We start from the raw sequence: 16991 nt of genomic DNA on the forward strand, positions 1-16991 counted from the left end.
GTCAAGAATCATCATCATGTTGAAACAATACTCACAAACAAGTCAAGCATAGATAGCAAGAGCATGATGAATAGAAGAAGTCAAGCATTTGCATCATGTTGAAGCAATGTTCACACATAATAAAGGATAGGCAACAAGAGCAAGCCAATTTTCAACAAAAGCATATAGGCAACAAGGTGAGGTAGCAAGATTACGATGGAAAATCAAGATATGTGAGTTTTATGTTGACAGAGTGGTCACAAATCCATAGACAAATTTAGGGAAGCAATGTCCGTGTACAAGTCAAGCATCGCATGATGTTGAAATGATACTCACATAAAAGTTGAGCATTGACAACAAGAGCATGATGAACAAATAAGTCAAGCATTAGCATCATGTTTAAGCAATGTTCACACACAAGAAAGCATAGGCAACAAGAGCAAGCCAATTTTCAACTAAATCATATAGGCAGCAAGAGGATGATGAGTCATCTAGGGAAGCAATATTCACATACAAGTCAAGCATCACCAACATGTTGGAAACAATATTCACACACAAGTTGAGTAGAGACAACAAAATCATGATGAACAAAAGAAGTCAAGTTTAGCATCATGCGGAGGCAATGTTCACACACAAGAAAGCATAGGCAACAAGAAAAAGCAGTTTTTCAATTGAAGCATATAGGCAGCAAGAGGATGATGAGTCATCAAATGCCATAGTTTTAATGTCAAGAGAGTGATCTCAGAGCGATGGAAAATACTATGATATATCCAAGAAGAAGCAATATTTTCACTCAAGTCAAGCATAGGTAGGAAGAGCATGATGAAGTCAAGCAAAAGCAGCAAGAGCATACAAATCATGATTTGTGACTTTTATGTTGATAGAGCGGTGACATATCCATAAACAAATCTAGGGAAGCAATATACGCATGCAAGTCAAGCATCGGCATCATGTTGACACAATACTCACACATAAGTCAAGCATAGACAGCAAGAGCATGATGAATGGAAGAAGTCGAGCATTGACGTCATGCTAAAGCAATGTTCCCACACAAGAAAGCATAGGCAACAAGAGCAACACCAATAGTACGTGTTACAAAACCTACTAATTACACTAGTGTTCATAGGGCTGCCACTTAATGTGTTTTGTGTGTGTGTGTGTGTGTGTGTGTGTGTGTGTGTGTGTGTGTGTGTGTGTGTGTGTGTGTGTGTGTGTGTGTGTGTGTGTGTGTGAGAGAGAGAGAGAGAGAGAGAACCTAAGATCCTAAAGCTTGATGGAGACCAACTTGTAGCAATGTTGTAGGTAGGCTTTGAAGGAGAAGCTTGACGAAGACCAACATTGTGTGTTGGCTTTGAGTGACATATGGAGGTTGAACATATAGCAGCTCAACCTTTGCATGTACATCCTTTTATACACCATAGCTTTTTGGCTTTTTGAAGGTGAGTGGTACAATATAATTATGTCCACGTGGGATAGGTTGAGCAAACAAGATTTGCAAAATGGGTGTAGTACTTATCGTGTAGACACCTTGGTATCAATTTTGGGTAAATTGATATGTTCCTCATATATTTGATTCTATGGACCATAAATATCACCCTTAAGTACCTTCGACAAAAAATTTCACCAGCAATGAGTGCACAAATAGTGTCTATGAACAATGAACTATTTCAACCCATGTGCCCACAATCATCGAAATCCTCAAGCCCCGCTCTTTTATAAAACAAGCACCATTTTTAATTAATATTTGCAAAATAAGAAAATCTTTTGTGCACAATATTATACTAAGAATTTTGGCAAAATATAAGGAAATTTTGGAAGTTTTGACTTTGGAAGTTTTCTTTAATGAGGGTTATTTTGAAAATTCTCATAGTTTGATCATTATAAAAATCTCTAAATATCCCAATTGTAAGGTGCACACACTTTTTCCCAAAATACTAACCTAAAGCTCTTGCAAACAAAGATTGAGTTAGATGGATGGAATGTTATTTGAGTTCATCCAATGGCATATAACACCATGCTCACTCCCAATTACACAAAATACTGGGCATACACCCACCCATGTCATGGGGGACAAGGGTCTAAAGTTTCCCTTTTCCTTGTCATCATCACATCAATCACCTAATCATCCTCCTCCTCACTCTCCTCCATGACATGGTAACAAATTCCCAATGGGAGTGATGCGGTGAATGAGACCTGGTACATGGAATATAGGGAAGTGACATGCCCTATAAATATGATCAGTCCATAAAGGAAAGCAAGCCCAAATATTTGCGAAAAGATTCAAACTTCTCACAAAGAAATGCCTTTCTGAACAAATCCACCAAGTTGTCATGTGTCGGCACATAAGCCCAGCACATAAGCCAACTAACCGTCATTGGGGTGGGGTGGGCGGGGGGGGGGGGGTTACTAAGTATAAATTATGTATATCACGTGCATTGAAGGACTATTTTTAAAACTCCTTCTCTATGAATTTTTGACAAATAAAATACACCCTTTTCTTATTCAATCTATAAGTTTTTTCTCGAATCCATTTTATGGTGCCTTTCTGTATGTGAAAATGTAAGAAAATTTAAATTTAATCATTCCTTTTGTTGCACTCACGTGATAGTCACATAATTATTAAGTGACCCCCCAAATAAGCCAAGCTGATCTCTTCAAGTGAGAGTCTATCCTAGACATAGTGATAATGCATCTCAATGTGCTTTATTCGAGAATACAAGGACCTCGCAACTACCCATGCGCTCTGACTATCAGTGTTGATGAGAGTGTCAGCCAACTCTTAAATTATCCATAAGGAATTTGAGCCACACACACACACACTCAATTGTAGATATGAAATTTGTCATGTACTCAACTTCACAACTAGAGGTGGCCACAGTAGGTTGCTTCTTACTCAACCATGATATGTATGAACTATCGGGCATGAAACAAAAACCAATTTTGGACACTTTGTGTCATAGAATCTAGCCCATCATCAAGTCAAAAAAGGCATGTAAATATGGTGGCTATGATTCCCTCTTGGGATAAAACAACCCAAGATGTATAGTGCCACTCAAGTAGCAAAATATCCTCTTAACTTCCTGTTGATGCTTAGACCCTAAGCTATGCATGAATTTGCTCACTTGTGAGATTGTAAACTAAATATTTGGCCTTGTAATGCATACATAAATGAGGCAACCAACAATTGTCTCGTAAATGGTAACATCCACAGGATCTCCAACATCATGTAGACTTAACCTCAAACCTAATTCCATAGGAGTGGTAATTGGTTTGCAACCACCAAGTACAAATCTACTAAGTAAAATTTGCATATACTTTGCTTGAGATAGTGAAATACCCTCATTAATATTGCTTAAACTGATTGCCCAATCAATGATGTAAAAGCCCAAGTTTGACCTCTCAAACGTGGCAATCAAATCAACCTTAAATTTACCAGCATTTGCCTCATTGGGACCAGTCAGCAATAAATCATCCACATATACATCAATAACATAGATATCATCCACATGTTTCACATGTAAAGTGCTCTCAATTGGACTATTTTGAAAGCCACATGAAATCAAATGATTATCCATTTTCCATACCAAGCACAAGAAGGTTGCTTTAATGCTTTATTACATTCGCACACTTTCTTTTCTTGTCCTTTTGTGACAAAAACATGAGGTTGCATTACATACGCTTTCTCAAATAAGTCAACATTTACGAAAGTAATTTTATTGTCCAACTAATGTACATCCCATCCAAAAATATTTTCCCATGCACAAATGAAATGAAGACTAGTCATACGACAAGTGTGAGAAAAAGTTTTTTCTATAATCAATGCCTTTTTGTTGAGCGTAACCTTTTGCACAACAAGCCTTGCCTTGAAGTGATCAATACTACCATCTGGCTCATGCTTTAGTTTATAAATTCAATTCGTACAAATGGCCTTCTTGCCACGATGCAAGTCACATAAAGACCAAGTAGTGTTCATCATATTCATTGTGCATAGCAACCATCCAATTATCTAAATTTTGTGCTTCATCAAAAGTCAGAGGTTCATCCTTGTCACACATACTTGACACATCCAAATCATAACAATTTGATGCACAAGAATCATGATGAGAACCCAAATGAGTACAATTTGACAAACATGCATCCAATTTACTATCACTCAAAGTATGTACTAGTCATTTTGGCATACCTCTAGCTTCTTCATTTTCACCCCTATCCTCATCAAGTGCATCATTTACACTTGCATCAAAGATAAGATCATTTGTGACATCACATGAAACCTAAATAGGCTAAATAATTTCCTCATTTGGACTTACATTTGAGTATAAGGGTGTGTTCCCACCCTGTGAGTTAGTGCACATATAAAGAGAGAGGAAAGGGCCCTTACATACCCACCAAACTCCCACTTAAAGGACTTACATTTGGACTTACATTTGAGTACAAGGGTGTGTTCCCACCCTGTGAGTCAGTGCACATATAAAGAGAGAGGAGAGGGCCTTTACATACCCACCAAACTCCCACTTAAAGGCCCAAAGTGGTACCTTTAAATTTACCAACTCCCACTAACTATAGACAATGCTCATGTTGAGCCTTTTCAAGACTCTTAATGAGAGCATATGTAGGGTTATCTTGGGATTTGATCTTAGTCAGTGTAACAAGACCATCATCCAAGCCTTGTCATATGAAATGGTACCGAACATCTATGTGTTTGGTATGAGCATGAAACATGGCATTCTTAGCCAGATATACTACACTCTAGCTATCACAACCAAGCACTAGAGCACGTGTAGGAAGACCAAAAAAATTTATTAGACAGCCAAGCCAAATAACTTCTTTAGCGGCCTCTGTGGCTGAAATATATTCAGCCTCTATAGTACTCAATGCCACAATCTTTTGTAGTCTTGAACACCAAGAAACAACCCCACCAACAAGTGTAAAGACATATCCACTTTTAGATTTTTAAGTGTCAAGATCTCTTGCCATGTCTAAATCACAGAATCCCTGCAAGTCCAATGTACCCTTTCCATAGCATATACATTTCTCATGTGCACCTTTTAGGTACCGAAAAATGCATTTCACTGCTTCCCAATGTGGTTTGCCAGGATTAGACATAAATCTTCTGATAACTCCCACTCCATGAGAAATGTCAAGCCATGTGGCAACCATGGCATACATCAAAGATCCACAAGCTGATGCATAAACTATACCCTTTATAGACTTTGCAACTACATCATCTTTTGGGCAATCAACTTTGCTAAGATTCATATGTGGCGGTAAAGGCACACTAAGAGGCTTAGCATCAACAACCATATTACACCTTTCAAGTACTTTGCCAATGCACTTGTCTTGAGAGAGAAATAACAAGCGTTTCTCTCTATCCCTTCTAATCCGCATGCCCAAAATGTGTTCAGCTACCCCCAAATATTTCATTGAGAAGGCTGAATTCAACTGCTTTTTAAGAGCATTGACAATGCTCTTATGCTTGCATGCAATCAACATATCATCCACATATAAGACTAGCACAATAAGGCCACCATAATCATCCTTTTTTGTGTATAAGCAATAATCTGAATGGCTGCGTTTAAATCCATGGTTGAGCATAAAGGTGTCAATATTTTTGTACCACTATCTCAGGGCTTGTTTCAGCCCATACAAGCTACATTTAAGTCCGCATACCAAATGCTCTTTTCCTAGAATGACAAAACCTTCTGGTTGTTCCATATACAACTCCTCATCCAAGTCTCCATGATGAAAAGCAGTGTTTACACATCCATTTGATCCATCTCTAAATCAAGAAGAGTAGCGAGAGAAAAAAAAACACGGAGGGTAGTCATCTTCACCATCTGTGAGAAGACTTCCCGGAAGTCTATGTGTTCCTTCTATTTATAACCCTTGGCAACCAACCGTGCTTTGTACTTGGGCTTCCCGTTAATACATTTCACTTTGTAAACCCATTTGTTAGGGATAGCTTTCCTACCCTTAGGCAAAGTACAAGCTCCCGTGTATCATTTACATACAGAGAATTCATCTTGTTTTGCATAGCAATCTCCCATTTACTCTTGTGTTCACAAAATTGTGCCTCTTTATATGTCAGAGGCTCATTTTCATATGTCAACAAAATGGAATCCAAAGATGGTTGAAACCTCAATGGTTGCCTTCTAACACATGTAGACCTTCTTACCTAATGGTCCATGTTTTGTGGCAAAGGACCTACATACTCAGGATTGACCACACCATCAGTAGTAGGTGGCCAATTTTCAGTATTTCCTTGTTGATATAATCTATTTTTAGCATGTTCTTCATCATTTCCTACCCCATCATGTGCATCCCTTGGCTGTCCATGATCTTCTGGTAGTAGCACAATAGGTTACTTTTCATTTTCAACATCAATAGGTATTGACTATGTATTGAAAGAGGAGAAGTTTGACACCATGATCGGGATGTATGCGACATGAAAAATGTATGCACAAACAAGCCTTATGATGATATATGTGGTAACAATGTGGTTCCTAATTCCTCCCTCATTTAATCTGTCTCAAACAAAGAATGTTGAGAATGTGGATGTAGAGGAGTTGAAGGAACGGGAGAGATGTTCCAAAAACATTGCTATTCACGGAATCCCCAAAGAGAAGTTAGAGAGACCTCCTTCTCTTGCCATTGTTATCAAAGATTTCTTCAAAACCCACTTTGGCATGTCAAGAGTTATGGTTTATGGAGCACATAGAGCGGGCAAGAAAGGAGCTCCTCGCTCAAGAGAACGGCCAATTGTATGCACCATACCAGATGAGATCAAATAAAATTATCCTTGCTAATAGTTGGATCTATTTGAGGGATACAAATATGTTTTGTATGTGAAGATTTCACTATTAAGCAACAAAATATGTGTTGCCAGGCATATGAGAAGAGGAATAAGAAAAACAAGGAGATCTCTCATGAAGAAAATGTGCCCAAGGAGGAGGCAAGTCCCTTGAGCAAATAGGAATGTGCGACCTATGAGGCCGAGTTACAATTGAAAGTATGATTTTGGATTTGCAACGGATACCCATGGAATGCAGAATTTGGCATAGATGAACTAACAAGCAAAGCCGATGTTGTACTTCTTGGTGAAACTGGGAGCATGATACACAAAGGATTAATGATTTGGAGGATTTTAATGTGCATTCATTGATGTGATCAAAGAATCTCAAGCAACAAAGAGGGCAAGGAGGGGTATCATGTGTGGTTAAGAAAGGATTGGACGATTTAATATCAATTGTGAAAGATGACAAGCACAAACATTATGTATGGCTAAAAATTACGACACCAAAAAGAGCACCCATTTTTGTAGTTGGTTGCTACATTCCTCATGATTCCCCATTTTATGCTTGCATGGATAGAAGTCATCCATTTCTTGATTTAGAGGAGGACATTCTTATTTTAAAGGTAAAGGTGATGTTATTGTCTTTGGGGATATAAATGCTCACACAAGAACAATGCAACATGATACTCAACAATTTGATACGCCATACATTTCAAGGGAGTTGGAGGAAGTTCACTTGTATGATCATATTTCAATGGATGAGAAAGAGTTGGATCACTATGGAAAGTTACTTTTACACATGTGAAATAGCACGGGTATGCTCATTGCCAATGACGTATCTTTGTGGAGTGAAACCGATGGATTTACATGTAGAAAACATAATGGGAATAGTGTGATTGACTATATGCTACTCTTCAAAATCATCATGCATCGCAAAAAGAGTTTTACACTTGGCCAATGGAGTCTAAGTCTCCTACATAATATGCATCCATGTAGCCCATTACACATACTTCCTTTCTTCCAAAGCAAATGCACATGTCTTTTGTACCATTAAAATATAGCATAACCGCTTTCACTAACGTTGAATTTCTCTTGCTTGGATGTGATATATATCTATTGATGACTCCCACTCTGCTAAAGCAATGTCAGGAAACGTAGCAATCATAGCATACATCAAACTACGGGGGGAAAAACCTCCTAAAGAGGGAAAAAATGCCCCGGCGGTCCTAGTGTGTTCACACACATCACTACCACATGTATATGGTAACACATCTTTGCCTTCTTCCTCCTCTTCCTCTTCCTCTTCATCATCATCACCATTTTTGACTCAGAGGACAGTGTGTTGCCACACAAGAGAGAGAAGAGAAGTGGTAAATAGAGGAGCTATGTGGCATGCCAAAGGAGTCAAAGCCAATGGAAGCTAAGGAATAAACTGAGCCAAAGGGGAAGAACAATGCAATGCAAAATTCTCCCAAAGCTAACAACAATAACAACAAAGGAAAGGCAAAAGAAAAGTGCTAAAAGGTAAAGATAAACGTTATCCTGAAGATGTTGGACTTTATCCCAAAGATAACAAGTGTTTCAAGTGTGGAGAGCAAGGTCATATTTCTCGTGTATGTCCCAAGCGAAGTGAACATAATGACCCTCCTAGAGCCACCCTGGTGGAAGCTCTAAAAGAGGAAGGCCATTGCAAAGGAGAACCACTCTCTTATGCTTGGGGAAAAGTAAGAGAGCATGATGCTTTCATATTGTTTGACCTCGGATCTACTCACAACCTCCTTTTTGTTGATCTAGCTACTACCAAGCTAGGAATTCATAACTTTGAGATGGGGGATGTGGTACAAGCAGATGGAGCTTTGAAAGGGCAAGAGGCCTCAATCACTCTATTGATTGGGAAGCTAAGGCTCCATGTGAAATTTTATGTTGATAAAGAAGATTTCTTCATCTCTCCACTCAAGCATAAAGATGTTTTCCTAGGGGCACCATGGATTGATCGCATCGCTGCCACCATGAAGTTTCTTGAGAGAAAAGCCCTCTTTTCCTATCGAGGTAAGGATGTTACACTGGATGTTAATAGTGCGGGCAACACTATACCTCTTGAACACACTCAAACTTTAGACAAAGTAATGAAAAGCTCTCTTTCTTGTTACATGGTTTTTGTCAAGAGTCTAAGAAAGATGTATGTGTTCCTAATGAAGTTAAAAATGAAACTAAAGAGGAGTTATAACTTTCTAGCTTCCTGAATGAGTTTCAAGATGTGTTTACGGATGACATTCCCAGGGAGCTACCTCCCAAAAGGGAACAAGATGATCATACCATAGAATTTCTACCTCGTAGCTCACCTCCTAATAAGACTTCTTATTGGGTCTCATCTGCTTAGCAAGAGGCAATTATGAGGCAAGTGCAAAAAAGGGATCACCAGGCCTAGTTCATCTCCATTTTATTCACCATTCTACTAGTACATAAGAAAGATAGGACTTATAGAATGTGTGTGGACTATCGGACGCTTAATTGGATAACCTTAAAGAATAGATTTCATGTTTCCAGAATACAAGATCTATTTGATAAGCTACAAGGGTCTACGTACTCTAGTAGAATAGATCTCAAAAGTTTCTATCACTAGATAAGGATAGTGCCTGAAGGAATTAATATGACGGCCTTCCAAACAAATTTTCGCCTATATGAATTCTTAGTATTCCCTTTTGGACTTACCAATGCACCAGCCATCATTGATCAAATGATGGAAAGGCTCTTAAGACGTCACCAAAGCTTCACGGGAATGTTTTTTTACAATTTTTTACATCTACTTGAAGACAATTGAGGAACATAAGCAGCATCTACACATAATAATTCAAGTTTTGAGAGAAATCAAACAAAAGTGAGTTTTTCTTAAAAGAGATTCAATGTTTTTAAGCCATATTATCTCTCAAGCAGGGATCCAAATGGACCTTGAAAACTTGGAGGTAATAAAAGAATATCCTATACACAATGAATCTACATGAATTGAGAAGCTTTATAGGAATGTGTGCATACTATAGACGCTTCATAGAAAAATTATCATTCATAGCACGCCCATTGTATGATTCGACTAAGAAGAATGTTAAAAATTTGTATGGTCTATAAAAGAGAATGAATCTTTTGAAAATTCAAAGGCAAAGCTTATCTCTCAACCCGTGTTAATATTACCATACCTTTTGAAGCCTTTTGAGGTTCAGTGTGATGCTTGTGGACAATGCCTTGGAGATGTTTTGCTTCAAGAAGGGCATGCCATAGCGTACAAAAGTAGGAGATTGATGACCAAGAAAAGAATCTAGGTATATATGATAAAGAGCTTTTAGCTATCTTACATGCCCTAGATGCTTGGAAGCATTATCTCCTAGACACTCCATTTATTTTGTGCACAGACCATCAAAGTCTTACATAATTTTTGACACAAACTAAATTAAGTGATAAACAGATGAGGTGGAAAAATAATATTTCACAATTCAATTTTTATATTTCCCACATAGCTAGTAAGCACACCCAAGTGGCCGATGCACTGTCATAAAGGCCAAATGTGAATGTTGTATCAATAACTACTCACAATGATATATCCTCTATGATGATAGATAAGTATGCTACAAATTCATACTTCAAAGATGTAATGTCTACTATTGCACTAGGGAAGAAAGAAGAACCATACAATGTCCAACGTGGTTATCTTCTCTATGACAATAGGCTATGCATTACACATAATTTACGTGAAAAAGTAAGTATGAATCTCATGTTCCACCTTATGCGGGACATAGCGGGATTCAAGCTACTATCAAGGGAGTAGAGATGTACTTTTATTTGTCAACAATGAAGGTAGACATAATGGCCTATGTTGCCAAATGCATTGCATGTCAAAAGACAAAGTATTATAGAGGAAAGCAACTTGCCTTGCTTCAGCCATTGCTTATACCTGATTCTTCATGGGAAAGTATATGCATGGATTTCATCTTTGGATTACCCAAGTCCATACATGGGAATACGAGAATATGGACAATAGTAGACCGGTTTAGCAAGAAAGTGCATTTCATACTGATCAAAAGACTATTAAAGCACACCATATGGCAACCCTCTTTATCTCATAGGTCTTTAAGTACCATGGATTACCAACATCTATAGTATCCACCAATAGAGATCCAAGAATGACCATCAATTTTGGGAAGGGTCTCTTTGAGGATTTGGGTACTAAGGTGAATTTCTCTCTGGCCTATCACACACAAACGGATGCCAAAGTGAGATAGCAAATTCAACTATCATTGATCTACCTAAAGCCTATGTTATGGAAGTAGATCAAAAAGATCAATGGAAAAAGTATTTACCCTTAGTAAAGTATGCATACAATAACATTTTCCATACTTCTACAGGAAAGGCATCCTTCAAGGTAATTGAAGGAAGACCCAAGCTCACATTGATAGTCAAGTTGGGAACATATTTGTTGTTGATGAGTATAGCAGGGATCTTAAAGTATCTTTTCAAAAGATCAAAGAAGTTATGTCCATCATGCAACAAAAGCAAAAGGTTGTTCCTCATAATCATAGGCAAGCCTTGACCTTCAAAGAAAATGATTGGGTATTGCTCAAGTTTCCAAAAGCACGCCTATGTCACACTACTGGCAAGGGAACAGATGGACGCCCGAACGGGTCACCAAAAATATTATGCTAAATTAGCAAAAAGATATTATAACCCATTCAAATTCTTAAGCCTATCAATGAAACAACTTATAAGTTAAGGTTACCAAATACCTGGCTCATTCATAATGCCTTTCATGTGAGCATCTTAAAACCTTATAACGGTGAACCACCCAAAGAAGAAGTGATTGAGGAACCACCTGAGTTTGAGCGTCAAGAAGAGGTTTTACATCTAGAGAGCATTTTACGACATGAAGACAAGGTTTTAAGAAGTGGTAAGACTATCAAACAATATCATGTCAAATTTAAGAATTATCATTTTGAAGATGCAAGGTGGATGCAAGACATCCAACTAAATTATAATGTAAACCTTGTAACTACTTACAATGACTCCTGTCAAAGGGAGGAATCATGTATGAACAAAGTACATTTTATAAAATTTAAGTGTATGCATATCATGAATCAAGCTTGTCGTAGCTTAGTCTCTCAAGCTTCTAGTAGACCTTGTCAATTTGCAATGAAAGATAATTAGGGCTAAGTAAAGACATGCTTGCAGTAGATAAGCCTTCCAAGCACCAAATGGAATTAGTCTCACCATTCTTAGGACTAGTTATGACTTTTTTTTACCCTACCCCATACTCGAGGACGGTTGTGATTTTAAGAGAGAGGTAATGTCATGAATATTAATTTCTAACCTTCCAAAATTATTTTTCAACTTAAATTGGCCACTTCAATCAAAAGAAAATGAAAAGAAAACATGTGAAATTAATTAAGTGCTAATAGACCAAGAGGTCAAGGCTTGAGACCAAAAGGGAAAATTCCATAAAAGAGCAAGTGTAATTGCTAACTAGTTATCTTAGTCATAGGTAAAGGTCAAGGAAGGATAAATGTATCCCACGCATTCTTGATCAAAGGTATAGGCCAAAGGAGATGATGGAGAGCAATCATAGGGGTCTAGAAATAGAAAGTGATTGTGCTAAGCTCAGGTCCTTAGGATAGCTCTTTAGACTTCAAGTATGAAGTCTGGGAAGCCTTAAGGTGAAATTTTAATTTACCATAAATTGTCTAAATTTAGCAGGTCTAAAATTAGCAGGTTTTTGGAGCAGCTCGGAGGCACCTCTAAAGCATTGTTCTAAGGTTTTGCACATGAGGTAAAAATTTTAATCATGTGCAAAAATTTTAATGCCCAAAGAGAGTTCTATTTTTACCAAATTTATCCTAATTTAGGAGGTCCTTAATTAGCGGATAAGTTGTAGCCTCGAGTCAGCTTCATGAGCCTCCAAGGTTTGTGCAAAGGTCTTGCACCCGAGCTAATTAATAACAGGGTAGGTTTCTATTAAATGAAAGGAAAAAGCTAAAGACTACAGTTAGATCAGCCCTTTCTCATTTAGCAAGTTGGCTCTAGTCTTTATTTACTAAGCTTGACTAGGCCACATGTACAAAGTAGCACACACTTGATTTGAGTGAACTTAACAAATGTGTACAAGTGTGTGTGCAGGTGTGTGTGTGTGTGTGTGTGTGTGCGCGTGTGTGTGTGTGTGTGTGTGTGTGTGTGTGTGTGTGTGTGTGTGTGTGTGTGTGTGTGTGTGTGTGTCCACTTACCAAGATGAGTGCCAAGGGGGGGAAAGGAGGGGGAGGGGGGGGGGGACAGGGGTCAAGTTCTAGCATGCAAGGCAAGGTGGACAAGTGTGTGTCATGCTTGAGTTGCATTATGAGGTGTTCCCACCTCATTGGTCAAGTGTGAAGCATTCACTAGTTGCACAGTTACACATAAGCATATAAGGAGTGGCTCGTGATGGTTTTTGGTTCTTCTTTCTCCTCTCATACGCTCTCTCAAGTGCCCAAGTTTGCAAAGCAAGCTATGTCTCTCTCCCTCTCTCATGGGAGCTCTAGAGACTGACTCTATGCTCAAGCTCTTGGCTATGGATGCAAATCCAAGCCATTTTTTTCTTCTTCTCCATCTCTACTATTCTATTATACTAATGCTAAAATTTTTCCTTGAGAAAACGTATATAACAATCCATTCTCTTGCTTGAAAAATACTTCTTTTTACCCTCATCTTCCTCTTTCCCCTCAGTTCCTTTCTCCCTGTTGGGGTGTTTAGGGATTGGAAAGAAGGGTTCAACATGGAATCTTGAAGAGCATCATCTTCTCAATCAAGAAAGGCTCCACAAGAGCAAAAACATGTATTGTAACAAAACTCTCATCTGACAAGATAATAATACAAGCCTTTGAGGGGTGATTGGCTCCAAACAAATCCGGTCCTCATCGAGTCATCAATCTTAATTGTGTATTCTCTTTGAATTATGTGCATGATTATAGTGTCTTTAATGTGTGGTTGTGTAAAGAAATCAACCCGGCACAACATATATTCTCCTTCTGCTATCTTTGTCTTAAGGAAAAACTCTCTCCTTTCATAGCTAAATTTTCATAGACTTATTTTTATCTAAGGTACAACCATAAGCATCATCAAGTATGAAAGTACTACCACCTACAATTACTGAAGCAAAAACTTTCCAACCCCTCTAAGTGGATGAGGCATTGTCGATATCATATTTGATAGTTTTCTTATTAGGGCCAGTCTCAAGAGAAGTGAGTAAATTGTGATGAGACATAATGTGTTTGGTTTCACCACACACATTATCCACAGACTTTGCAATACATGCATCATGAACAGATGGGTGATATTGAAATTGTGCATCAAAAGCCCATTTTGCATCCTATAACAATATTTTTTGAATGTGCATTTGAAGAAGCATTTGTAATGGTTGCATCTGCCACCTTTTTACAAGCCTCTTTAGCATTAAACGTGGGATGTTTCTTGATGAGATGATCATTTACCCTATAGTAATGGCATTTCATCTACTTCTTGTCTTTCTAGACTTCTTAAACTATTGATGCAGCAGCACCTACAGAGGAAACCTCGTTACTTGAATAAGGATTGGAGATGGTAGTAGTGGTATACTTCTTTTGCTTGTAGCCACAAACGAGCATGTTGCTTAGCCCTTTTTTCTCTAGAACGAGCCTCTTGCAGCATTCCACAAACAAGAACATCAAACTTGGCATCATTAAGATTGTTCACTATCACAAGTCTCCAGCTAAAGGCAACTATTTGAGAAGAATTTTGCAAAGCATCAAGAACTATAATTTCTCATTGATATCTTTATCTCTTCAAGAAATAAATCTATATCATCCTCCTTGTGCTTTACCTTTGACTCTAACTTCGTACATAAATAAGCAATCTTTGCTAAATTAGGTCTTGCATACAAAAAACCAGTGTATTACATGCATGTTTTGTTGTTTGTATTGAGAAAATGTGTTGGTTTTTTCAAAAAGCTAAATAGCATATAAGTTAGGGGTTCTAAACTTATTAGGGAGAGGATATAAGTTTCACTAGAGGGGAAAGGGGATGGAGAAGAAATAGAGATGTATTGAAAGGAGAGGAAACATATATTCCTTTATAAAGTCTATCATTAACATATATCCCCATTGGCATGTGTAGATAGAGAGTTTTAGGAACACATCAGATGCAAACATTGCTAATACAATATTTATACACCTTATGTGGCATCAATTGAAACTTGGTCTTTGATTTTACAAGATCTAAACTCTTGTCACTAAAATCACCTCAAGTTTATTTACACACATGCATTGCCATCAAGGATTACCAAATAAGCACTTCTTGATTTTTGTTCTCTCTTATGGCTTAAGAATAAGGAGAATCCCACCATTGTTTATTGATATAAACTAATGCTAAAAAAATGAAAGAGAGCTTTACTACACAATAAATTTAGCCATAATGTGGTTTCAGAGAACCATACAAAACCTTATATATAAGATATATTTTTTCATTACAACTATAATAAGTGTAAAACGAGGGCCTAAATTACTATATACTAGCCGTAACTAGGGGATTTTCTAAGACTCTATGCTCACAAGTGGCATGCACTTTTCTATAAGGAGTGGATCCCCTAGGCTTAACAGTAGGCAAAACAAGTCAAGCAATGGAACTGTAGACTTCACCATCATCCACAAAGCCTAGTAAAAAATCGTGGAATTTGCTAAGTCCTACACCATCATCCGCAAACCCTAGTCATAAATTGTAACCCCGCACAGTATTCCAAGCTCCCTTTGCAACAAGAAGATATTGCATCATATATACCCAAGATGAGTAGTTGTCCCCATCCAGTTTGTCATCTAAAGACATCCAAAAATCATCATTGTTGTTAGCCATGGCCGTTGATGGCAAAAAATGCAAAAGTTACCTGCATAGAGAAAAAATTGCAAAAAACTAAAATGTGCTATATGTATCACAACCCATAGAAGTCTACAAGGTGCTTGTTTTGCAAAAATTTGCACTATTAGAAAATATGCACAAAAGGGAAAAATTACCTACGGAGTACTACTAGTAGCAAAATCGAGGTTGAAGTGACTCTGATTCAAAACCCTGGCAATACCAAGCTCTACAAACTTACGTGAAGGTTATGTTGTCCTAAAAAGTCTCATTAAAGATCGCCTCAATCTAAGAAAGTAATCCAAGAGGGTGCTCACGACGTTGTTCGAGGAGACAAAGCACACTCTGATACCAATTGTTGTAAATATGGGTTGTAAATATGGCCACACGATTGCACTCAAACATGGAGAAAATGGAAGAGAAGCTCAAGAGAAAAAATTCATTGAATGAATTGATTACACTACCTTATGTAAGAAATTTTGTCTTCATTGCAAATGTACACACATAAAAGTAAGACTCGTTGCTATGTTCCAAGTCCAAACACTAGCATTATTAGTTTGGCTATGCAAAATATATACTCACTTTTATCTTACCAACTCATCATCAAATCTTCAAAATATCTAAGGTCCTCTGTATTTTTTTGAAACACCTCAAATTATATTAATAAATTCAAAGTGGTTAGCATAGAGTACTATCATTCGCGGGAAAACATTGTCACCAAGCAGGCACACAACAAAGAGGGAAACAAAAACAAGTAATGCAGCTCTACTCATGTTATTCCCCTCTTATGCAAACACGGAGCTTCAAAATTTATGTGTCATTATATCCATGACAATAGCTTGCACATGTCTTGATTGTCTTTACATAAAACATAGAAGCTTCGCATAGATTGAGAATAACCATTGTCAAACCTGAGTTGGTTAGACGTATTTTACTTTTGCATGACCAATACTCTATGATATGTAGAAACAAAAATGGACTCATCAATGTACATAAGTTTTCATCTAGGGGTTCAACGAAACATAATACGTCATGCTTTTTAATATACATAATAATTTTTTTAATGGGTCACTCTCAAATTCTTTTATTGGTGCAAAATTAAGTTGTAACATAAACACACATTACAATATGTATCTTGGAGCTTACTAGAGCCACTTAAAACTAGTTCTTTATCTAATCAAAGTCAAATTGGGTGGGAGATGGAGGAAATATATTTGTCTCAATTATAAAAAAGTTATAATGAGTAAACACATGCCCATAGACTGGTAGAGGCCAAAGGAATGGAATAAAAGAAGTATTTGCCATTTATTGAGGATAGATATTACTC

This window comes from Adiantum capillus-veneris, chromosome 25 (genome assembly GCF_014529385.1).
Source record: "Adiantum capillus-veneris isolate H3 chromosome 25, ASM1452938v2, whole genome shotgun sequence".
NCBI lineage: Eukaryota > Viridiplantae > Streptophyta > Polypodiopsida > Polypodiales > Pteridaceae > Adiantum > Adiantum capillus-veneris.